This window comes from Oncorhynchus masou, chromosome 29 (genome assembly GCF_036934945.1).
Source record: "Oncorhynchus masou masou isolate Uvic2021 chromosome 29, UVic_Omas_1.1, whole genome shotgun sequence".
Taxonomy (NCBI): domain Eukaryota; kingdom Metazoa; phylum Chordata; class Actinopteri; order Salmoniformes; family Salmonidae; genus Oncorhynchus; species Oncorhynchus masou.
In genome coordinates, this window is record NC_088240.1 from 66,818,685 (window position 1) to 66,844,127 (window position 25,443).

Genomic DNA, 25,443 nt, shown 5'->3' on the forward strand with positions numbered 1-25,443 from the left:
CCTGGTCACCGTAGCAGCACCCACCTGTAGCACGCGCTCCAGCAGGTACATCTTTCTGGTAACCCCCAAAACCAATTCTTCCTTTGGCCCCCCTCTCCTTTCAGTTCTCTGCTGCCAATGACTGGAACAAACTACAAAAATCTCTGAAACTGGAAACACTTAACTCCTCACTAGAGTTAAGCACCAGCTGTCAGAGCAGCTCACAGATTACTGCACCAATACATAGCCCATCTATAATGTATCCCCAAAACTACCTCTTCCCCTACTGTATTTATGTATTTAGCTCTTTTGCACCACATTATTTACATTTCTACGCACATTCTTCCACTGCAAATCAACCATTCCAGGGTTTTACTTGCTATATTGTATTTACTTTTCCACCATGGCCCGATCGCACCTCATTTGCTCACATCGTATAGACTTATTTTTCTACTGTATTATTGACTGTATGTTTGTTTTACTCCATGTGTAACTGTGTTGTTGTATGTGTCGAACTGCTTTGCTTTATCATGGCCAGGTCGTAATTGTAAATGAGAACTTGTTCTCAACTTGCCTACCTGGTTAAATAAAGGTGAAATTAATCCTAGAAACAAACGATGATTGAATGGTAGCCAACCTTTGAAGCTATAATAGCAAAGAAACAAGAGTTCATGCCTTGAAGACAAAGCTGTCATCACACTGAGGGTGCAGTCAGTCAGTCCTGTACAGTATCAGTGGTTGGCTGTCTTTAGGGTTCCTCTGATCTGCCCCCCTCTCCCATCCCTGGCGTATGCGGGTGATGGTTCGGTCCACACAGGGGGTGATGAGCAGTAGCTTGAGCAGCAGCACCACAGAGGGAAGCACCAGACACAGCATGTAGCCCGGTGGGGTGTACCACTTGTAGGTGGAGGAACTCAGGAACTTGTTCCAGCCATACAGGTAGGTGTGAGCCGTACACAACAGCAGAGTCAGGTGACCCAGCTTGAACTGGTGGCGGAGAAAAGAACACACATGAACCACACACGCCAGGCATGTGCACAGATAGAGGTCTAAGGGAGTTTGAGCACCTGCCCTTTGCCATCCGATGAGAAAATAAACTGTTTGAATTTGTCTATTTTCTCTAATGCCATTTAAATGAGTTGCCCATCAAACTAGCTAATTTCTCTTTTTTTTGGTTAAAATGTCACCCCCACCACTCTGCCCACAGTAGGCTTAAGAGGCTGATGTTAGCAGCAGAACAAACTCCAATCACAGGTAAAGTCTAGTTAGTTAGCTATTATGTTGAAACTAACTAGCTAGCTAACAAGCTCATTCTACATTCACTGGGATTAGCTGATAGCTCACCTTTCGTTGCCCTCTTTGAGTAGTAGGCTATACGCTTGCTTACAGTGGCATTAATGGGATTTGCATAAAGGTCTACTATGCTTTTCTATGGGGGTCTTTTCTCAGGGTCTGTGCATGCCCCTGTCACACGCACACCCAAACTTTTGACAATTATCTTAAATATAGTGTAGTTTTAGGATAGCCTATGCACAGTCTCTTCACGTTTATCCCAGAAGGGGCTAATAACTCTAGGCATTGGACCTGTGCAAGGAGAATTCTGGAGAAACCTAGGAAACACAGGCTGGCCAGATAAAGTTCCCTTAATTGACCCTTCGCTAAACCCCACCCCAGAATATTAGGCAACCAAATGCAGTGCTCCGTTGGATAGCAAGTGATAGTGTTTTTTCTCCAATTTATGCTTTGGCCACTAATACTGGTATAGGATGAGTTAACAACCTTATTTAGTTAAGAGTTAACAGAAAATAAACTTTTACAAGTAAGATTCACTGAAGTTACTTTAAAACACAATTTAAGATCATCCTGAGCGGTTGCCTCCAATGGTGGTGTCACGTTCTGACCATAGTTCTTTTGTGATTTTTGTTTTAGTGTTGGTCAGGACGTGAGCTGAGTGTGCATTCTGTTTGGCCTGATATGGTTCTCAGAGGCAGGTGTTAGTCATTGTCTGATTGGGAACCATATTTAGGTAGCGTGTTTGTGTGGTTGTCTCGTCTTCATGTGGCTATACCAGACAGAACTTTTTTTTTCCACTTTTGTTGTTTTGTGGTGTTCATGTTTATCATCGTTATTAAACATGATGAACACTAACCACGCTGCGCTTTGGTTCTCTACTTCGTCCACAGAAGAAAGCCGTTACAGGTGGTTTGAACAGAAAATTGGGAAAATGCTGCCAAGGTTGAAAATGTAACGAAGGGGGTGTGGCTTAGCGAAGGGGAAATTGTTGTATAATTTAACAATGTTCAAGTAAGGAACTGACCTTCAGAGACAGACCTCTGGCCTACCTTGACACACACAGAGGCGTCAGCCCAATATGCGCAACTCAGATTTGTTCTGTTTAAAAAAAAAAATGTATATAATGTTGTTTCTTTGTAATACTACTAGCGACCTCAAGAAATGTTAGGTTCCCAGTCTCACCTCATAACTAGCCACCAAGAGGTTCAGGCTATCAAGTTAGTGTATCTAGCTTGGCTAACTACCTTAGCTGGCAAGGTTTCACCCAGATTTGAGCAGAGAAACATATTGTTTCTTTAAAAAAAGAAATGATCACCAGTCAGACTGCTCAAGAGGTATGCTTAGATACGCTGGTGTCATGACGTTGGCCTGGGGTATAGGTTTATGACAGTCAAATACCTCTTTCTCCCCCCCCTTTTTCCTTCTCTAACCTACTGAGGTTACATTTTTTTTAAACCCTTGGTTAACAGAGATTCTGGGAACATCAGAAGGTGGGGGGAAATGAACTATATTCTGGTAATCCGAACAATTGAACATGTGCAGTGGTACTTAATAAATATGATGTCAGTTCGGTTGTCATCTGAGACATTCTCAATGATAAGATGACAAACTTTACAGTGGAAAGTCTGTACAGAGTTATCAGATTCACATGGAATTGTTGTTCAATTTAAATGTTTGAATATGAAATTATTTGTGATGGGATGAAACGTGATTTTAGCTTCTAAAATGTGAGTTTTCATAAGTTAGAGCTGCTCACTCAGTGGCCCGCCCACATGACGAGACAGGTTGTAAAACTTTTCAAAACACCCTCTTCCTTCCTATGTAAGCTCTTGATGACAACATAACTATCTGTTCCAATGAGGTAGGATGACAATCCTATGTCAGAATGAAGCCAACATCAGCATGAGCTTTGGTTGCGAATGGTATGAACTTTGAACTCTAATTCACGACAGAAGTGATACCTCCTAGCCGTTGAGTTAGCGACCGCAGCTGCAAACGCAGGTTCGTAAGGAACAGACAGAGTATCCCATCTACCACACAATGACGTTACAACTTATCCAAGTGACCACCAGAGACATTCTTCAAAGAACAGAGGACTCGATTTGGCAACACGGTCTTCCATCTACCACCAACCTACTGAAGCACAGCTCAGAGTAAATATTTATTGCATTATCCTTTTCCAAATGGCCGGTAATTTAGAATACATAAGATACTGTATTTACAATAGCACAGCTTCTTCCCCAGTCTCCCGCTCTTTCACTCAAACCCCACCCCTTTTCGTAACAAGCGGTCATATATGTTCCGCCCGCTAGGAATGTTTTCCTATGATGTAAAGAATTATCTAGGTATAATTCATTCTTTGTATATGTAATTCGTTAGGTATCTAGTAAATAAACCCAATTTTGCATTGCTGATTCAAATTGTGAGCTAGGGTTCTTGAAGATAACCAAGAATTTACAACTTTCATATTATGAGACTGAAGTAAGATGACGATTAATGTTGACTGCTATTGATGTAAAATATTATTAAATCTTTAAGAGTTTATTCGGAAGATAACAGCTCTATAAATATTATTTCGTGGTGCCCGACTCTAGTTAATTACATTTACATGATTAGCTCAAAAAGGTGATATTAATTACAGAGAAATTATTTTATAGAATAGCATGTCATAGCAATTAATACAGCATAGCCAAAGACACGACACTGGGAAATAAACATATTTGACATAGAATTAAGTATAATGATTATGGTTCTTGATTACAGGAAACAGCTGTTTCAGATGTTTGAAAAATGCCAAATTCTCCAACTTCAGGCCACCAGTTCGGACCGTCACCAAGCCATCCTCAGACACTAATTTTGGCCCCTCAAATTTTGGGGGCAGATGACACCCCTGCACATGCATCTCTAGGTGAATTCTCCTGGCCTGTTCTAATATATTCTTTCTATATTATATCTGATGAATAACTTAACATTTAAATCACTGCACCAATGTGGGGAATGAATGAATTAGAGAATGAGCCGGAGTTTCTCCTGACCCAGTTGCATTTATGAATGAGTGTGTGTTCCCTGTAGCGATGGAAACACAGCTTATTATCCCCAGCGCATAACCTCTGGCTTGTCTGCTGAAAATCAGATTACTTTCCTGGAGTTTTATTGCATTCTGGCCTGGATGTTGGCTCTGCACCCCGCATGAATACGTTAATAAGGGAAACACTGAAGGAGATAAGTGTACAAATTCAAATGTATTTATATAGCCCTTCGTACATCAGCTGATATCTCAAAGTGCTGTACAGAAACCCAGCCTAAAACCCCAAACAATGCAGGTGTTGAAGCACATTGACTAGGAAAAACTCCATAGAAAGGCCAAAACCTAGGAAGAAACCTAGAGAGGAACCACGCTATGAGGGATGGCTAGTCCTCTTCTGGCTGTGCCGGGTAGAGATTAGTGCTGAAAACATTGGCATACTGTTTAAAAAGAATATGAGAACTAGCTAATGGATGAAAAATAGCAGGGGCACAGCCGACTAGACCTAGTAACAAATTGATACTTGGAGTCAAAGGTTCAATATAACATCGTCCAAAATAATATTGCGTTATGTAACTATCAATTACTCGCCATCGCTAGGAAAAATGGGCAGAAAATGTGTGCCTTGCAAGTGAGTCTAGCCTAAGCATTCAGTGTGACCGGTCCTGCTGATCCCACCTGTATGAAGCTGAACTCCCTCCAGCTGAGAACGTTACTGACGGAGGGAAGAGATGTGATTCCCAATAGGACGTACAGGCTAAATCCTAGAATTCCCAGAGAAGCAGGAGTCGCACGCCAGGCCATTGTGGTATCAAACTCAGTGGTCCTGTTCTCTCTGATCTGAGAGGGACAGAGGAATAATCAAAACCAGTGCTTGAATCCTGCTGTATAAAGTAGGTGTGTCCAATGTACGATATGTATGTATGATCTTAATATGACCAGTATTGTGTCACAGCAAAATAATCCTGCAGCAACAGGATTTGAATGTTTTGTCTGTTCACACTTTATCCACTAATGTAATGTTACTTGATTGGTGGTTAGGCAATTAACTGACCAAAATTAGGCTACATGAAAGTGCAATGCTGTTAAGACATACTCCAGAACTTTGGTGACTAAGAAAGTATTTTTTAAACCTCCTGCTTTGGGCTGGAGGTCTCAATGTGTAGTTCATACATTCATAATCAATGAGCGAAATTACTTTCTTACCTCAATTAGCCACAAAATACTTAGTATGAAAGTGACTGTTTTCTTGAAGCTGTGCCATAACATTTTCCCCATATGGGCCAGCCTCCTAACAATTTGAGTTCTAGCCAAAGAGCTTCAGCTCCTCACATTTGAGTGACGGCTAACAAGAGGCCTGCCCAGCGTTATCGAATGAGGTTGCAGGGCGGGCCCAACGGCTCAGTGCCCACAGCAGAGAGAAACCAATGACATTGTGCACATATATAACATACGACACATTTTTGGGGACCACTTTTGGCTAATGACTGCTACTTTCAGAACTACTGGCGAAGAAGTATAAAAAAGTTCAGGAGAATCTCTTTAATGTAACCATGTATTGGTGTGAATTTATGTACAGCAACAACAGTGGTCAAATTAAGGTCCTACATCTGTACACAATTTTGTCTATTCAATGTTCACTGTTTTGAAAGTGTTTAATTTAGACCTTACAGCTAGGTGGGTGTTCTTGTCAGACAGTGTGTTCAGTGACCCAGAACATCAGAAAGAACAAAATTAATACTTTCTTTACTAAAAACTAAAGAAAGATACATGCCAGTGTGTGTATGCGTGTGCATTTGTGTGTGGGCTCCACTGACCGTATGGGAATGATAAGTGTATAGAGCACATGCAGAAAGGCAATCCCCAGTGCCAGAGGATTTGAAGCTGTTTCCTGCACAGCATCCAGCCAATCAGGAAAGCACCTGATGTTAAACATACATAAACACTTAACATAAATACATATGCAACATCGTGTGAACATACATGCATGCAAACAGAGGTCTGACCTGTGCCTCTGTAGAGCTGCAGGAAGGAAGCCAGGACATCAGGCAGGTAACAGAGAGACAGCATGACCAGAGACATGATGGGATACACCTGGTAACACAGAAACAAACAGAACAAATACTCAGAGGGCCAGTACCTTGTTGGCCAGTGAGACCATGATTCTGAAGGAGATGTCGTCGCCCTGTGTGACGTATGCATAGATGATGTCTCTGATCAGCAGGTAGAAGAAAAAGGCAGCACTGAGGCCAGTGGCAATGTACAGGGGGAGCCTCCACTGGGGGAACAGCTGCAGGGGGAAGTCCTCCAGCTCCCGGGCCACTGAGACATCCCCTGTCCAGGGCACTGAGACCCAGCTTGGTGGCTACCGCCATCACCGCCTGCTTGGCCTTTGCACTTTCCCCGCAGACATATTTATTCACATACAGTGGGGTCCGAAATCATTTACGCCCTTGAGCAAAAATGACTAAAATAAATCATTCAAAAATTTGGGAAATTATAATACAATTGCTGAGAGAAAGATATTTTGTTTAACAAGTAATAAAAAAAAATCTCAAAAAAGGTAGGGGTCAAAATGATTGACAAACCAGTTTAATACCATTCAATAGATCACTTTGTGATGATAGAAAATTGCAAATGCCTGGAGTTTGCTAAAAGACATTGGCACTTGGATTGAGACAGGTGCTTTTGTCAGATGCATGCTTGTCCAAGGAGCTCTGTCATGTCCAGTTGTGGATTTAGCGTTGAAATACAGAAGTATATGCAGAAAAGTAGCTGCATTTGAGTAATTTAGCAAACACTTATCCACAGCAACTTACAGGAGCAATTGGGGTTAAGTGCCTTGCTCAAGGGCACATCACCTAGTCAGCTCAGGGCTTCAAACCAGCAACCTCTGTTACTGGCCTACTGCTCTAAACCACTAGGCTACCTGCCACCCCATATCTACTGTTAAATATGGTGGATCTTTGATGTTATGGGGCTATTTTGCTTCCAGTCGTCCTGGGGCCCTTCGTCAGGTCAACTGCATAATGAACCAGTGCCTTGACATTTAACAAAAAACCTGGTTTCCTCTGCCAGGATGTCGGAACTTGCCATCAAGTGAGTCCAGCAAGACAATAGCCCCAAACACTAATAAAAAGCCACAAAGAAATGGTTAATTGGACAAAAATAATTGTGCCAAATGTGTTCTCCAACTCATCAAACAAGTCAGAAAAGGGCCCAGTGTCATTATCCTCACAAGGGGAAGGTGATAGTGTGCTGGAAAAAGGGGTGCCAATAAAATTGTTTTATTACTGTCTCTGAGCAATTGTATTAGAATAAAATATAATTTCCCCAGAAAATTTGCATTAAAAAAATAGCTCAGTAATTGAAACACATATTTGACAGTCTTTAAAATATAAAACAATTGCTCAAGGGTCCCAATAAATATTGACATAATGGTATTTTGATGAATTCAACTAACCTTTGTAGTTTATATTTGGTAGTCAACAAATAAATATTTTGTTTGTTTATTTTCAAATATTATTTGGTTGAGGCATTCAAAATACCTTCAAACATTGGGGTTTTCTGGGAGGTGAAGTTGTATATCAAAGAAAAGTATTGCCTTCTAAAACTCTATATTGAACTACCCAATGTATTTGAAAAAAAGTTGGTATTTTTAAATCAAATACAAAATAAAAATTGCCCAGGTCTGGTAGGAGTGTGTCCCCATGTGTGTGCACGCATGCTTCTCTTTACAGAGGATGCACAATACAGGTTTCTAGCGCCATGTTCTTAATTAACACAGAGGAGAGAAAGTAAAATTGATATTCTGACAGTCAAAATGTATAGTGCCTTGAAAAAGTAGTCACACCCCTTGACTTTCTACCCATTTTGATGCATTACAACCTGCAGTTGTCATGGATTAAATTGAGATTATATTTCACTGGCCTACACACAATACCTCAAGGTCAAAGCGGAATTCTGTTTTCATTTTTTATATAATGTATACGAAATGGAACGTCAGAACAAAGCTGTTCACCAGGAGCTTCATGAAATGGGTTTCCATGGCCAAACAGCCGCACAAGCCTAATATCACCATAAACAATGCCAAAGCGTCAGCTGGAGTAGTGTAAAGATCAGCCAGTCGACTCTAGAGCAGTGAAAACATATTCTCTGGAGTGATGAATCACGCTTTACCATCTGGCAGTCCGAAGGACAAATGTGGCTTTGGCAGATGCCAGGAGAACGCTACCTGCCACCATGTATAGTGACCAACTGAAAAGTTTGGTGGAGGAGGAAATGGTCTGGGGATGTTTTTCATGGTTCGGGCTAAGGCTACATCATTCAATGACATTCTAGACAATTCTGTGCTTCCAACATTATGGCAGCAGTTTGAGGAAGGCCCTTTCCTGTTTCAGCATGACAATGCCCCTGTGCACAAAGTGAGGTCCATACAGAAATGGTTTGTCGAGATCGGTGTGGAAGAACTTGACTGGCCTGCACAGAGCCCTAACCTCAACCCCATGGAAAACCTTTGGGATAATTTGGAATGCCGATTGCAAGCCAGGCCTAATGGCCCAACATCAGTGCTCGACCTCACTAATGCTCTTGTAGCTGATGAAAGTAAGTCCCCGCAGCAATGTTTCAACATCTAGTGGAAAACCTGCCCAGAAGAGTGACCTGTTACAGCAGCAAAGGGGGGGGACGACGACGACCAACTCCATATTAATGCCCATAATTTTAGAATGAGATGTTCGATGAGCAGGTCTCCACATACCTTTGGTCATGTAGTGTACAATATATAGATTTGAATCTAGCAGCCAAATGGTTTCATGGGCATGGCTTGAACCTCAGTGTGTGTACATGCCTGTTGGCATCTGAAGGTCAATTCTTCAGGCTCCACAGCAGACAGGGTGTTGAAGCCTTAAAACAACCACAGCTCCAGGGACCAGAATGTTCAGAGATAATATATATATCTCCACATTTACATTGGCAATATAAAAAAACCTCATAATTTACACAAAAAACATACACTTTGTAGCTCTCACCTTTACAAGTGTTCTGCATTAGCCTGTCACATCCTGACCTTAGTTCCTTCATGTCTCTATTTTGGTTTGGGCGTGAGCTTTCTGTTTTGTACTTCTATGTGTTTGGCCTGGTATGGTTCCCAATCAGAGGCAGCTGTCAATCATTGTCTCTGATTGAGAATCATACTTAGGTAGCCTGTTCCCACCGGTGTTTGTGGGTAGTTCTGTCTGTACCAGACAGAACTGTTTCATGTTGGTCTATTTTTGTTATTTTGTCTTGAGTTAAAATGAATATTAACATGGATACTTACCACAATGTGTTTTGGTCTGATCTTGACTACTCTTCATTCAATAATCAAACACGCACATGAAGCGCAAATGGGGAATTCAGGGAGGGGGGGGATTCAGCAACCAGTTCTTGTTGTCCGTTCTTGTTGTCCGTTCTTGTTGTCCGTTCTTGTTGTCCGTTCTTGTTGTCCGTGTCGGCACACAGTGGGGTAATAATCACACAGTCCTCTCCCTGTTGGTGCAGCCCGCTTCCTCTTTTATTCCCAATCACTCCATGGCTTAATGATCCCCAGGCTTGCCTTGTTGGGGCAGGAAGTCCATATAAGGCCCGGGGGTGGAGCCAGCAGGCTGCAAGATATCTTCCTTCAATCATCACTCCCCTCATCTCTCCCTGCCGTCTGCCACTATATATATATATATATACATATATACATATACACACACACACACACACACACTGATCAAAAGTATAAAAGCAAAGTATGTAAAGTAAAGTGTTGGTCCCATGCTTCATGAGGTAAAATAAAAGATCCCTGAAATGTTCTATATGCACAAAAAGCTTATTTCTCTCAAATGATGTGCACAAATTTGTTTACTGTTAGTGAAAATTTCTCCTTTGCCAATAGAATCCATCCACCTTGAGAGGTGTGGCATACCAAGAAGCTGATTTAGCAGAATGATCCTTACAGAGGTGCACCGTGTGCTGGGGACAATAAAAGGCCACTTTAAAATGTCTCAGGTTTTGAGGGAGAGTGTAATTGGCATGCTGATTGCAGGAATGGCCGCAATAGCTGTTGCTAGAGAATGTAATTGAATGTTCATTTCTCCACCATAAGTCATTTTAGAGAATTTGGCAGTACATCCAACCGGCCTTACAACCTCAGACAACATGTAACAATGCCCGCCCAGGATCTCCACATCCAGCTTCTTCACCTGTGGGATCGTCTAAGACCAGCCACATGGGCAGCTGATTAAACTGAGGAGTATTTCTGTCTGTAATAAAGCCCTTTTGTGTGGGAAAACTATTTATTATTGGCTGGGCCTGGCTCCCCAGATGGTGCGCCTGGCTCCCAAGTTGGTGGACCTATGCCCTACCAGGTCCACCGGTGGCTGCACCCCTGCCCAGTCATGAAATCTATTGATTATGGACTAATTTATTTATTTAAATTGACTGATTTCCTTATATGAACTGTAACTCAGTAAAATCCTTGAATTGGTTGCTTGTTGCCTTTATATTGTTCAGTAATACATTCATTTACAGTATATTCCGGACTCTTACATTAATTCTGATATTTCTTCATTTCTTTCTTTACATTTTGGGGATTTGTGTGTATTGTTTTGTATTGTTAGATACTGTATTGTTGAAGCTAAGCATAAGCATTTCGATGCACTTGCGATAACCTCTCCAAAATATGTGAACGCAACACAAGAAAATTTGATTTGAGCTCTCTCTGTGTGTGCGTGTTTGTGATCAGTGTGTGTGTGGGAACGACATAAACAACCCTCCCATACACATCATGAACCACACAAAGACAGACACACAAAGACACACTGCTACCCAACCACCCACAGTATACCACAGAGAGCAATCACAGGTCAGCAGAACTGTGGTTCACCTTAACCCAAACACAGCAATTATGGTGTTCTATGAACACAGGAAGAGGAGCTTTCAGAGGTAGAATTGAGTAATGATGTTAAACCTTGACCTATAAGTCCTATATAATAATATTTTGTGTATTTGAAGAATGGAAGAGAGAGAGAGAAATAGCTAGAGGGAGAAAGAGAGGCTAGGTCTTACATTAACCTGTAATTTGTGGGTTTTCTTCTGGAACCCATGTCAAACCCACTCACCAGCAGTCATTATCTCATAAGACGGGAGGGGAAAATACAGATACACACACACAAACAAACTGATAATGGGGCAAAGCGCCGGCATAGTTACTGGCCTTCTGATTGGTCTGTCTCCTTACCAGCAAAGTTTCTGCTACCTGGCAACTAACAATATGCAATATGCAGGCCATAATAACAAGGTTCTTCAGTAATGTCTTTGACCACTTTTGGAATTTGCAGGTTTTTGTTCTTGCCCAGCACTGAAACACCAGACTCAGTCTAATCAAGGTCCAAACTAAAGACTGTGATTAATGTAGTTAATCAGACTTAGGTTGATCAGGCTTATTATTGTTTGGTATTAGCTAAGGACCAGACAGAGGCCGTGTTGATGTTACTGGGTGGGGCACAAGACAAGAAAAAACTTTTCAGTTGTTTCTTCTGTATCTTGTCATTTACAGCTGGCCTGTCAGCAGTGTGTGTGACCTGAACCACCCTCTACCCCACACAGACCCTTATTACGAACCACCAGTTCAATGACCCTCCAGTCTCAGCCCCAGTCCATAACCATAAAAAGCACAAACAGGAGTCAACACACCCTGAGTTCCCAGGACCAGCATGGGAGACCACTGACTGAGGTCCCAAAACAGGAAATTCACAGATTAAGGGGAATGCAACTACTTGAGTTGGGACCTGAATCAGAGTGAGATTTGAGGTTGGAGGATGGGGGAAAAGGGCTGAACCTTACATAGAAGAACTGGGGTGGGATGAAAATGAGTCGAATGGAGAGATGATGAAATGGTGCTCCTACTCTACCTCTCCTATCCTCCTCCCTCGCAACAGAAGGGTAGTAAAGTCCGGTTTCCCATATTGCAACATCTAAGCTTTGGAAAGAGACAGGGAGATGTTGCAAGCTGAGCTTTTCCCTGTGATATGGACAGGCTGGTGAAAGCAACGGTGTATTTGTGTGTGTGATAGTTTGGGTGATATACTGTATGGTGGAATCTCCCTCTTGACCCCTGCTCCAGTGGTGCTCCGTTTGAGGCCTGTAAAGTTAAAAGGGTCAGATCTAATTTCTCCTTGTTACACACACACGCGCTCACATGATCCCAGAAGCTATATAGCATTTCAATCACGGCAGTCATAAAACATCAATGAGTTATTCTCCAATGAGAGATGTGCTTTCAGCACCCTGGATGACCAGTGTGTGTGTGTGAGTAACCATGGAGACTCTGTCCTTGTCTCCACCAGCTCATCTCCCAGTAGCTCATCTGCCTGGAAACTGACAATACACTCTTACCTTTTTTCCCATCTCTCCATTCAACTCCACTCCCTCCTCACGATCCCCCCTTTCTACACATTTTCTTCGTTACTATCACTCCCTTTGACATAAAATCCCACTCTTGAACAAATTCCTGACTGTAGTCTATCTATAATTTATCCCTTTGACCACACTCTGTTGAATATTTAACTCTGACAGTCATGTATAATAACAGTTAACTGTGTGTCAGGCTGCCTCTCAAACCGTTGTAACGTTCCAGGCCTGCAGGCCTATACGCTCTGCTTCATTTCTTCTCTCCCTGGCACTTAAAGGAAAAATCCACTTAAAAACAATGTTTTTGTACTTTTTCATTAGTCCACTGTTAATAGAGTCCCAAAATAAATATTTTGCATGTCAGCAGATATTGGACTTTCAAGAAGCAAAGTTTCACTTGCCACATCATCATGATATATCTTGAACAATTGGACTTTTCTTGTCATTTTTGTAATTTCCTGTAAATATTCCTGAAAATATTTGTATTTATTTATCCCCATTAGCTGTAGCTACTCTTCCTGGGGTCCAAACACATTAAGGCACTTACAATACACATAAAACAAAAGATAAAAGAGGACATCATACAGCACTGTTACACCACTACATAATGTATCTACAACACAAAATGTATCATACCACCAAACAACAATATTACAATGTGTGTAGAGTGAGCATGCTAGCCCCTGCGTGTGTATACGTGTGTCTGTACCTGTGTGTGTGTCTCTTCACAGTCCCCGCTGTTCCATAATGTCATACTTGCTCCCGCACCTCCTCTCTGGCGCTCGAGGGTGCCAGGCTGCCCTTCATTACGCACACCTGTCACCATCATTACGCGCATCTGCACTCATTGGACTCACCTGGACTGAGTTAGCCATCTGATTCAATGAATGATGGAGCTGAGTTTGCCCTTTTGTCCAAATGTTCATTTAAGGTGCTCCAGAGATTTTTACTATACATTCTTTATATCATTTATCTGTGTTTCATAGTATAGTTTCTTCTTCATTTTATTCAGTTTAGTCACATGATTTCTCAATTTGTTGTATGTTTTCCAATTGGTTGTGCAGCCAAACTTATTTGCCATTCCTTTTGCCTATTCCCTCTCAACCATACAATTTATGTTATTTATGTCAGTGCAGGGTGAGCTGCACACAGTGGACTTCCTACTAGGGCACACCGCCTCAGTGCTAACAGTATAACTCTGGTTCATAGGCACATGATTAATGCATATAATAGCTGTAGGATCATTAGAGGCATTCAGAGAAGTTGGAGGGACATGGATTTGGTTACTTAATATATTGTGTCTACCAACGCCCCTGGTATAATGTACAATTGCTGAAGTATTATGACAACTCAGTGACACAATGGTAGGGATGAACTGAGCTGGACTTGGTCATTGATAAGTCATTGTCTCAAAGCGTAGTAGACACAGCTCCTACAGCGCTGGAACTGTGCATTTACTTCTCCAAAGAGGGCTCCATTGCAAAACCTATCTGGGACTAACTTTGTTAGCTTAGCTAGCTAACTAAGATTAGCGGCTCTGTCAAGCAGGCTTCAACCTGTCTGGATTCCAGGACAAGAAATAGCAGTCCTAGCTGTTAAAAGCTAACCGTGTCGCAGAATCCATGCAAAACCAAGTTCAGCATTTATATTTAACAAATATTGCTTGTTTTAATCAAAAACAACAAAACGAGTGTGTCCAGTGATGTTTCTAATTTACCCTAGAAGTTCCACACACCTGGTTTCACAGTTGACTAAATCAGTCACTGATTCGAGAGGAAGGGTGAAAAACATCAGCAATTCACCCCTTCCAGGAGTGTAGAGGGATAATGCTGTAAACCAGAGCTATAACTGTCATCTGAGCTGTGTTTAGAATGATGGAAACATAGCAAACTGTTACAACGGAAAACACTAAACATTTGAATGTCCAGTTGATGGCCACGTCATTCTGTATATACTGATGCTAAATGTTAAGTCAAATAAATGCACCCCTGGGGAGTACTGTCCTCTAAAGTACTTAAACGAGCCAGAGGTACAGTGGGGTGCCATAGGGTTCAATTCTCTGTCTGACTCTTTTCTCTGTATATATCAATGCTGTCACTCTTGCTGCTGTTGATTCTCTGATCCACCTCTACGCAGATGACACCCTTCTGTATACATCTGGCCCTTTTTTGGACAGTGTGTTAACAAACCTCCAAATGAGCTTCAATGTCATATAATCTCCTTCTGTGGCCTCCAACTGCTCGTATTTGCTAGTAAAACTAAATGCATTCTCCTCAATCGATCGCTGCCCGCACCTGCCCGCCCGACTATTGCCATTACTCTGGACGATTCTGACTTAGAATATGTGGACAACTACAAATACCTAGGTGTCTGGTTAGACTACAAACTCTCCTTCCAGACTCACATCAACAAAAGACTCCTTCACTTAGGCTGCCAAACATACCCTCGTAAAACTGACTATCCTACCGATCCTTGACTTCGGCGATGTAATTTACAAATTTGCCTCCAACACTCTACTCAGAAAATTGGACGTAGTCGATCACAGTGCCACCCATTTTGTCACTAAAGCCCCATATACTACCCACCACTGCGACCTGTATGCTCTCGTTGGCTCTCTGTCGCCAAACCCACTGGCTCCAGGTCATCTGTAAGTCTTTGCTAGGTAAAAACCCGCCTTATCTCAGCCCACTGGTCACCATAGCAACACCCCCCCATAGCACGCTCAGCAGGTATACTTCACTGGTCATCCCCAAAGCCACCTTTCCTTCCAGTTCTCTGCTGCCAATGACTGGAACAAATTGCAAAAGTCACTGAAGCTGGAGACTTACAGTTGAAGTCAGAAGTTTACATACACTTATGCTGGAGTCATTAAAACTCATTTTTCAACCACTCCACAAATTTCTTGTGAACAAACTATAGTTTTTGCAAGTCGGTTAGGACATCCACTTTGTTCATGACATAAGTAATTTTTCCAACAATTGTTAACAGACAGATTATTTCACTTATAATTCACTGTATCACAATTCCCGTTGGTCATAAGTTTACATACACTAAGTTGACTGTGCCTTTAAACAGCTTGGAAAATTCCAGAAAATTATGTCATGACTTTAGAAGCTTCTGATAGGCTAATTGACATATTCTCAGTCAAGTCGAGATGTACCTGAGGATGTATTTCAAGGCCTACCTTCAAACTCAGTGCCTCTTTGCTTGACATCATGGGAAAATCAAAATAAATCAGCCAATACCTCAGAAAAAAATTGTAGACCTCCACAAGTCTGGTTCATCCATGACTGTTTATCAATTTTTCTATTGTGTTATTGACTGTACGTTTGTCTATCCCATGTTTAACTCTGTGTTGTTGTTTTTGTCGCACAGCTCTGGTTTATCTTGGCCAGGTCGCAGTTATAAATGAGAACTTGTTCTCAACTGGCCTACCTGGTTAAATAAAGGTGAAATAAATTAATATTTTTTTTTTTAAATGTCATTTTGCTATGTTTTTGGGGAAGAACATTGTTTGCATCCATGATGACCTGCACTGTAGGTGTGAGAGACAACTTTACCAGCATCTTAGCAGATGTATCGATGAATCGTTGTGACATATGAAATACGAGTGATAGTGTAATCAATGTGTGATAACTATGTAAAAAATATATGAACGCTTTAAATTACTATGTGACGTGCAGTCATATTCAGGTCCTGATTGGTCAACAAGCTAATTTGACATGTCAAATAGTGCTATTTGACGTATCTTTTTTGACATGCGAAGACCCAAACGGTGTTCCATAGAAATCCTGGTTTTAAGAATGAAACAACTGAACAAATTAACAACGAAACAGCACAGCAAGTAAGTCAAAGAAATGTTTTGATTAGGTTTTACTGGTAATGGGGACATACGTAAATGCCAACAAAAATCACTATTTGGTTAGTGTGGTGTGTGTGTGTAACCTTTATTTATCTAGGCAAGTCAGTTAGAACAAATTCTTATTTACAATAATGGCCGACCCCGGCCACGCTGGGCCAATTGTGCTCCGCTCTATGGGACTCCCAATCACGGCCGGATGTGATACATCCTGGACTCGAACCAAGGATTGTGGTGACACCTCTTGCACTGAGATGAAATGCCTTAGATCGCTGTGTCCATGTGTAATTGCACTAGAATGCTTAAAAGACAGTAAAAATGTCAAATACCGGTTATCGGTATTGGTATTGGGTTTTTTTGGCAAGGAAAATATTGGATATCGGTATTGGCCAAAAATGTCATATCGGTGCATCACTAGTTTGTAGGCTTGTTTTATGTATGCGTTTATCTAATGAGGATATAAACTAGGATTACACTAAGATATCACTGTTACAGGAATGACACACGTGACCTCTAATCAACCTAAAAGGCTCTCTTATTCTCCATCCCTCTCTCCCTGTTGCATTCTCAAACATTATCTCTCCCCTGTCTCTTACACACATAGTGGGAGCAACAAACACACACACAGCCTTATTTCATGATGCTGTCAGCAGATGGACAGAAGCAAGAGGAATCACACACACACACACACACACACACACACACACACACACACACACACACACACACACACACACACATTTCAGACTGCGGTGTGAGGGAACACAGGATGGATTCTCCTCTCTCTCGTTTCATCACGCTGCCATGACACACCTATTTACCTCTCCCATCCATCTCCCAATATGTGTCTCTCTGTGTCCTGTGTCCTGTGTCCTGTGTGTGTGTGTGTGTGTGTGTGTGTGTGTGTGTGTGTGTGTGTGTGTGTGTGTGTGTGTGTGTGTGTGTGTGTGTGTGTGTGTGTGTGTGTGTGTGTGTGTGTGTGTGTGTGTGTGTGTGTGTGTTTGTGTGTGTGTGCAGGCCTTGTCCAAACCCTACAGTGTATAGGGCTGTGGCGGTCGTGGAATTTTGTCAGCCTGTTAATGTCATGCAAAACTCTGCCAGCCTCACGGTAATTGACCACTAATAAACATGAACCCCTTTAGCATCTCCACGCCTCCACGCATACAAGTGACTGATGTGAGCCTTTTTGGAAGACAAGGTCTAAATCAATTTAATATTCACCATCTCAATAAATCCATAATTTATTTTAAGCAGGTCTGAAGAAACATTGTGATATTTAAAAAAAGGTACTTTAGAAGAACAGAACATGAGTTGGCCTACTGTATGTTATCCTATCTGGCTATGCGCCATTCCACAGGCTGTCGTCTTGTTCATTTAGCAGACAAGATACACTTATAAGTACCGTGCCATTATTTTATATGATTTTATAGTAAGAATAATAGAATTGAACTTTGCTAAATGAAATAGAAACAATCTTTTTCCCATGTTGAGAGGAGAAGTGATCATTTGAATCAGGTCCTATATGCTAGATTTAGTGTTAATTATTGCCTCGGGCTGCACACATTTCTCTCATCAAGTTGTCATATTTTTACCCGTCAGACTATTCTCAATTTTATCGTCTCAACTATCATGTGAAATTAGTTTAGATTTATAATGGCCCATTATCAAATGGGCAGGAACAGGTGTAGTGGAAATAATATGTACTCGAATAGAGAATGGAGGCCACCTTCATTTTTGTCGTTACTTGACTCTAACATTAATCTGAAGACTGTTATTTATCTAATTAACTAACTATGTTTCATTGTTACCCGATTAACTTACTCATGTAACAATTAACTCATTAGGATCTGAGTCACCACAAGAGCGGTTCTTTAAAGACTTACCATCTCCCTAATTAAACTCTAAACGGTCTTTACCTATCACATCTATAAACAGTCAACTTATTAATCATAACCTCGTATCATATCATCATTCTGAACAGTCATAACCTCCTTGCATCTGCAAAAACCATAGCCTTACTTATGATTCAGTACTACACAAACTGGTTTATTTATTGATTTACTAGCCAATTAAATGGGAACACAGGATAAACACACACTTTGCACCGGTTACTGACTGGAGAATTAATACGCAGAAAACAGGTCCATAGCGGAATGACAACAACATTGCTGCTTATTAAAGAAGAGATGGAGAGGGAGAGAGAGAGGGACAGAGACACTTAACATTGGTACATTCAGACACTACTCTCACTTGCATTAACCTTATACTTTGCACACGAACCGCCGCCCGCTTTGAGCAAGTAATCATGAATGTATTTATGTGAAATTCCTGGGTCGCCGGGGATCTCTCGGTGGACAGGGCAGCCTTGTAAAAATGGGGTTGAGCCTTACTGCGGCATGCTTGTAAGTCTCTGATTGTCCAAAATGGTTCCACCAAGACTTCTACTGTGTCCTTCTTTGTAGTTTATTTTCCATCCATTCGCTCTTGAAGATGCTTCTTTGAAGATAGGCTAGCCAGCCGTATTGATGGTTCCCCAGTGGGGTGATGAGGGTAGCATAATACTCCTTAAATTCGCATTCAAAGATACTTTACTTAGAACAGCTAATCAGCTGTACCAGGGATTGTCCGGGCCGTGAGTTTATCGTCTCCACTTCGTGTTGAGATTCAAAGTTCAAACCACTTTAAACGTGCAGCTGCAGCTTCACGTTTTTCTGGTCTGATATGTTAATTTCTTAACCCATAATTTATACAGTTGGCAGGACACACTCTCTGACCTCACTCAGGGGCTGTTACTACTCACTGTGTAAAGTTAAAAAAAAACAATTATCTCTTATAGCTTCTCAAAACACATCCCTCCTTTTTCATATTACATGCACAATGTATAGTATAGAAACGTCATACATGTTGTGGGTATACCTTCCAAGTTACAGTATTTCCTTTATAACATTTTTAATGACATCACAAAATAACCAACAAAATGACATTAGTGTTATATAGATCGCCTCTGACAATTCCCTGCGATCTATGTTTGAAATATTGTTCCATTATTCACTTTTGAACATGTTACATAATGACCATACCGCACATGCGCATGTTGATTTTGTCCCCCCACACCAGACGCGATCAGGACGCACAGGTTGAAATATACAAAAAAAAACTCTGAACCAATTATATTAATTTGGGGACAGGTAAAAAATCATTCAACAATTATGGCAATTTAGCTAGCTTCGTTGCTGTTGCTAGCCAATTTGTCCTGGGATATAAACATTGGATTGTTATTTTACCTGAAATGCCATAACCCACCGGAGTGTGGACATCAGTTCATATTTCAAGCACCCACGTGAGTATATGCTCCTAAAAACCAATGAGGAGATGGCACGTAGGTATATCCCTCCTAAAAAACAATGAGGAGATGGAAGACGTAGGACTTGCAACGCGTTGAGCATCACAAATAGAATCAAGTTCTATTTTAGCACCTGGCCATGCAGACGATCCCTGATTCGCCTAATGCTTAATTTGGGAAACCAAGTGAAATCTGTTCTGGAACATCGATAGTATAATGTTTCCACAAATACAAATTCACTATAATCGTCGGCTAACTGTAATACACCCTGCACAATCAATGAAACAGTGTCACCTAGGCCTACATGTTCTCTCCAACACTCATGTATAGAAAATTTGGAGCATGGCATAATGTAACCAGTCCACCCAGTATGCATAATAATAAAGTCAACACTCAAAGGCAATTACTAGAATTCTTTTAATTTTGGAGTATAGGCTAGAGCAATTATTTACCAAAGACATCTTAACTCCGTTTTTCTTCTGCCATGCATAATATGCAATAGGCTATGTATTGCATGAAGGCACAATCATTATTTTAATTCAGGTTAGATCTTTTGGGGCTCATACTGTGCATTTGGGAGATATTCAGACCTGTTGACTTATAACACATTTTGTTACATTATAGTTGTTGAGGTGTCCCGCTAGCGGCACGTCTAGCTGTAAAAGGTTATAACTTATAGCCTTATTCTAAAATGGATTAAATCGTTTTTTCCCCCCCTGATCAAGCTACACAATACCCCATAATGACAAAGCAAAAACAGGAAAAATCACATTTACATAAGTATTCAGATCCTTTACTCAGTACTTTGTTGAAGCCCCTTTGCAGCGATTACAGCTTTGAGTCTTCTTGGGTATGATGCTACAAGCTTGGCACACCTGTATTTAGGGTGTTTCTCCCATTCCTCTCTACAGATCCTCTCAAGCTCTGTCCGGTTGGATGGGGAGCATCATTACACAGTTTTTTCAGGTCATTCCAGAGATGTTCGATCAGGTTCATGTCCGGGCTCTGGCTGGCCCACACAAGGACATTCAGAGAATTGTCCCGAAGCCACTCCTGTGTTGTCTTGGCTGTCTGCTTAGGGTTGATGTCCTGTTAGAAGATAAACCTTCTCCCCCGTCTCAGGACTTGAGCGCTCTGTGGCAGGATTTTATCAAGGATCTCTCTGTACTTTGCTCCGTTCATCTTTGCCTCAATCCTGACTAGTCTGCCACTGAAAAATATCCCCAAAGCATGATGTTGCTACCACCATTCTTCACTGTAGGGATGGTGCCTGGTGTCCTCCAGATGTGAGACTTGGCATTCAGGCCAAAGAGATCAATCTTGGTTTCATTAGACCGGAGAATCTTGTTTCTCATGGTCTGAGAGGCCTTAAGGCGCTTTTTTTGACAAACTCCAAGCGGGCTGTCATGTGCCTTTTACTGAGGAGTGGCTTCCATCTGGCCACTCTACCATAAAGGCCTGATTGGTGGAGTGCTGCAGAGACGGTTGAACTTCTGGAAAGTTCTCCCATCTCCACAGAGGAACTCTACAGCTCTGTCAGAGTGACCATCGGGTTCTTGGTCACCTCCCTCACCAAGTCCCTTCTCCCTCGATTGCTCATTTTGGCTGGGCGGCCAGCTCTAGGAAGAGTCTTGGTGGTTCCAAACTTCTTCCATTTCAGAATGATGAAGGCTACTGTGTTCTTGGGGAACTTCAATGCTGCAGATATTTTTTGGTACCCTTCCTCAGATCTGTGCCTGGACACAATCCTGTCTCTGAGCTCTACAGACAATTCTTTCGACCTCATGGCTTGGTTTTTGTTCTGGACCTTATATATGCAGGGGTGTGCCTATCAAAATCATGTCCAATCAATTGAATTTACCACTGGTGGACTCCAATCAAGTTGTAGAAACATCTCAATGATGATCAATAGAAACAGGATGCACCTGAGCTCAATTTTGAGTCTCAAAGCAAAGGGTCTGAATAATTTCTGTTATTTATTTGTAAGACATTTGTAAAACCTTCGAAAAACCTGTTTTTGGTTTGTCATTCTGGGCTATTGTGTGTAGATTGATGAGAACATTTTAGAATAAGGCTGTAACATAACAAAATGTGGAAAAACTCAGGGGTCTGAATACTTCCTGAATGCACTCTATATAGGCCTATGTATATGCATAAGCTCTTATATGCGTGTGGGCGTTTTGAATTAATCATCACCTCTGAAAGCTCTGTCCATTTTGTTGTTAGGCTTTGAAACAACGTCCACAACGACCATATTTTCCACTCAGTTTTACCCTGGTGTTGAACTTCTTTCTTTAGTTTGATCAATCACAGTGAGGTGAGTTTTAAAAGCATGATACTGTTTTTATTTTATATATTTTTTGTATAGCATTTTCATTGATGTCAAAGTGGTTACAGGGACAATAGAGCCCTAAGTACCAGGCTATTAGCAACCTAATCGTTGTTAGCGACTTGGGTATAACCAACGCATGTCCAGAATGCATGAGAGGAAATTACCATGTGGAATTTTAATGCGGTCATGACTCATGACTGCCGGTAATATGGTCACCGCAACAGCCCTGCATTGCTCTTCCTTTTTCAAAAGAGCACTGAAGCTCAATATTTAAAGTGGAGCTGACAGCGTTTTAGCAACATGAAATCTTATTCAAATCTGTTCATATACACCCCCAGGAAGAATGTGACACATTTTTCTTTCTGACAATCGAGAGGCTTTAGGTCATTAGAAGGCATTCGCCAAAAGCCTCAAAATACACCTGAAATTATTTGTGCAAATATGTGAATAGCACAGGAGTCCTCTTACGTTTGGGAACTTTACAGTCCAATTGATCAAACAACCTTGAAAAGGTAGGAAATCTCTCCCTCAGTTGCCTATGCATATCAACAACAACAAGATTAACAACTAATGCTAGCCAGAGCAAAATGAGCTAAAATCTAACAAAAGAACATTAGATAAAATCTCTCAGCTAGTTGGCGTCAAAATTGCAGTAGTAGCATGCTCGTCCTTCTACAGCTTGCCTACCATGCTTGTCCAAACCCACGTTTTGACAACTGAGTGGGAACTTGTCTGCCTGGTCGCCCATTTGATCGACACCAAATACATTTGATTGACATGCAAGAGATATGCGAACTGTGGATAACAGAACAGTCGTTCAAGTTCAGAATATCTAGCTAGCAAAACTATTCACATTTCTTGCTATCTAACCAAATGACACCTTCATCTCTAGCTGGAGCCACCGAAAAACGATGTGAGGGTAAAAGGTCAGTCACTCACCCACTCCGTCAATGACAAGACATAATCCCAGCAGCTAGCTAGTTAATGTTAGGCTCAGTGTTTTTAGCGTGCTAAATAAATATCTAGTGACATAAATAGATACTGTTGCTGAGTTACAGTTCATATAAGGAAATCAGTCAATTGAAATAAATGCATTAGGCCCCAATCTATGGATTTCACATGACTGGGCAAGAGCGCAGCCATGGGTGGGCCTGGGAGGGCATAGGCCCACCTACATTGGAGCCCACCCACTGAGAGCCAGGCCCAGCCAATCAGAATGAGTTTTCCCCACAGGTGGGCGTTATTACAGATAGAAATACTCCTTGTATTGCATGGATCACCAGTGCAGTTGAATGCAGCATTGCTGTATGGTGTACTCAAAATGTATTGTAGTTGAATAGCCACCATAGGCTACTGCTCAAATGTTGCTATAATAGGTCTACATGTTTCTCCTTTGCATGGTGTTTTGTTGCAGGTTTAGTTTTTTGGTTATTCATTGTCAAGCTTGAAAACCAATGCCAGACTGCAACATTTTAGTAGCCTAGCAGGGACTGTGGCATGTGTCTATACACTTCCCCTCTGCTGCACTTTAAATGGGACACATGAAAACAATTAAAGTTGAATTCACTGATGCGAGCGCATCAAGCTGTAATTTTATAAAGTAGATAACTCAACATTTGACTCATTTATACTCATTTGTATGTCCTATTCAGCCCGCAGACATTGTGTTTGACACAAGTGTGCTAGTCTATTAGTCATGTTATGACTGACTTGTGATCATGACTGACTTGTTGACATTCCCAGCCTTAGTTACAGTCATCCATTTCTGTTCAAAATATTGAGTCATTGAAACTGAAACAGCGCATCCTGAATGGGTAGAGGAAGCAAACAGTGTACCAGCCTGCCAGGGCGGCAGGGTAGCCTGCCAGGGCGGCAGGGTACTGCCAGGGCGGCAGGGTAGCCTGCCAGGGCGGCAGGGTAGCCTGCCAGGGCGGCAGGGTAGCCTGCCAGGGCGGCAGGGTAGCCTGTCAGGGCGGCAGGGTAGCCTAGTGGTTAGAGCGTTGGACTAGTAACTGAAAGGTTGCAAGTTCATATCCCCGAGCAGACAAGGTACAAATCTGCTGTTCTGCCTCTGAACAGCCAGCTAACCCACTGTTCCTAGGCCATCATTGAAAATAAGAACTTGTTCTTAACTGACTTGCCTAGTTAAATAAAGATACATAAAAATAATTTACAACTTTTAGCAAGATTTTATGGACTACCAGGAAATGTGTTAGTAAATTACATTAATCATGCCTCATTGAACTGCTTCCTTCTATTCTGCCAACGGTAACACTTTTACACCCAGTAACATAATAAGTTATGACAAGGTCATAACCATATGGTAATAACACTTTTTAAAATCATATTTGAAATAACTAGCAGAAAATACACTTTATGACACTGTCATGAAGCATTATGACCATCCAGTGTCACTTTACTTGGACAAAGAAAATGCACTGACACTTTCAAGAAGCATTATGACCATCATAATCATATAAGCCATATAGGCCTATCACATACATGCCATTATGTCAGTCTCCAGTCAAAAAGAGAGTTTCTTGTCCTGCTCCTGCATTCATACCAATCATCAGCAACAGAGCATTGGGGGTAGATGCATGTCTAACATCAATGTGTGTGCAATTACAATGATAATTTAACATGGTTAATTTCAGAAATGTTGAATTAACATTAACATACTGTTGGCAAATAGGCTTAAAAAAGTAGTGGTGTCATGCAGTGGTTCCCAAACCTTTTATGGTCCTGTACCCCTTCAAACATTCAACCAGGTGTGTACCCCCTCTAGCACCAGGGTCAGGGTATAAATGGACTGTTTGAAAATGTGAAGATTTTGAATCACATTTTTATTTGGCGTACTCACGACAGCATTGCGCGTACCTCTGTTTGGGAATACTGTCACGCCCTGGTCGAAATATATTATGTTTATTCTTCATTTATTCGGTCAGGCCATGGTGTGACATGGGTTATTGTGGTGTGTTTTTGTCTTGGGGTTTTGTGGGATTTCTAGCGTTAGTCTATGGCTGCCTGAGGCGGTTCTTAATCAGAGTCAGGTGATTATCGTTGTCTCTGATTGGGAAGCATATTTTGGCAGCCATATTCTTTGTGTGTTTCGTGGGTGATTGTCCTTAGTGTCCTTGTTCCTGTCTCTATGTTAGTTTACACTAGTATAGGCT

The 25,443-nt window shown here is 41.5% G+C and overlaps 1 pseudogene; it reads right to left on the minus strand.

Annotated features, from left to right (window-relative positions):
• Nucleotides 1-690: 690 nt before the first annotated feature.
• The window catches only part of LOC135519703 (metalloreductase STEAP4-like), a 51,607-nt pseudogene continuing 26,854 nt past the window's right edge, over nucleotides 691-25,443 (minus strand).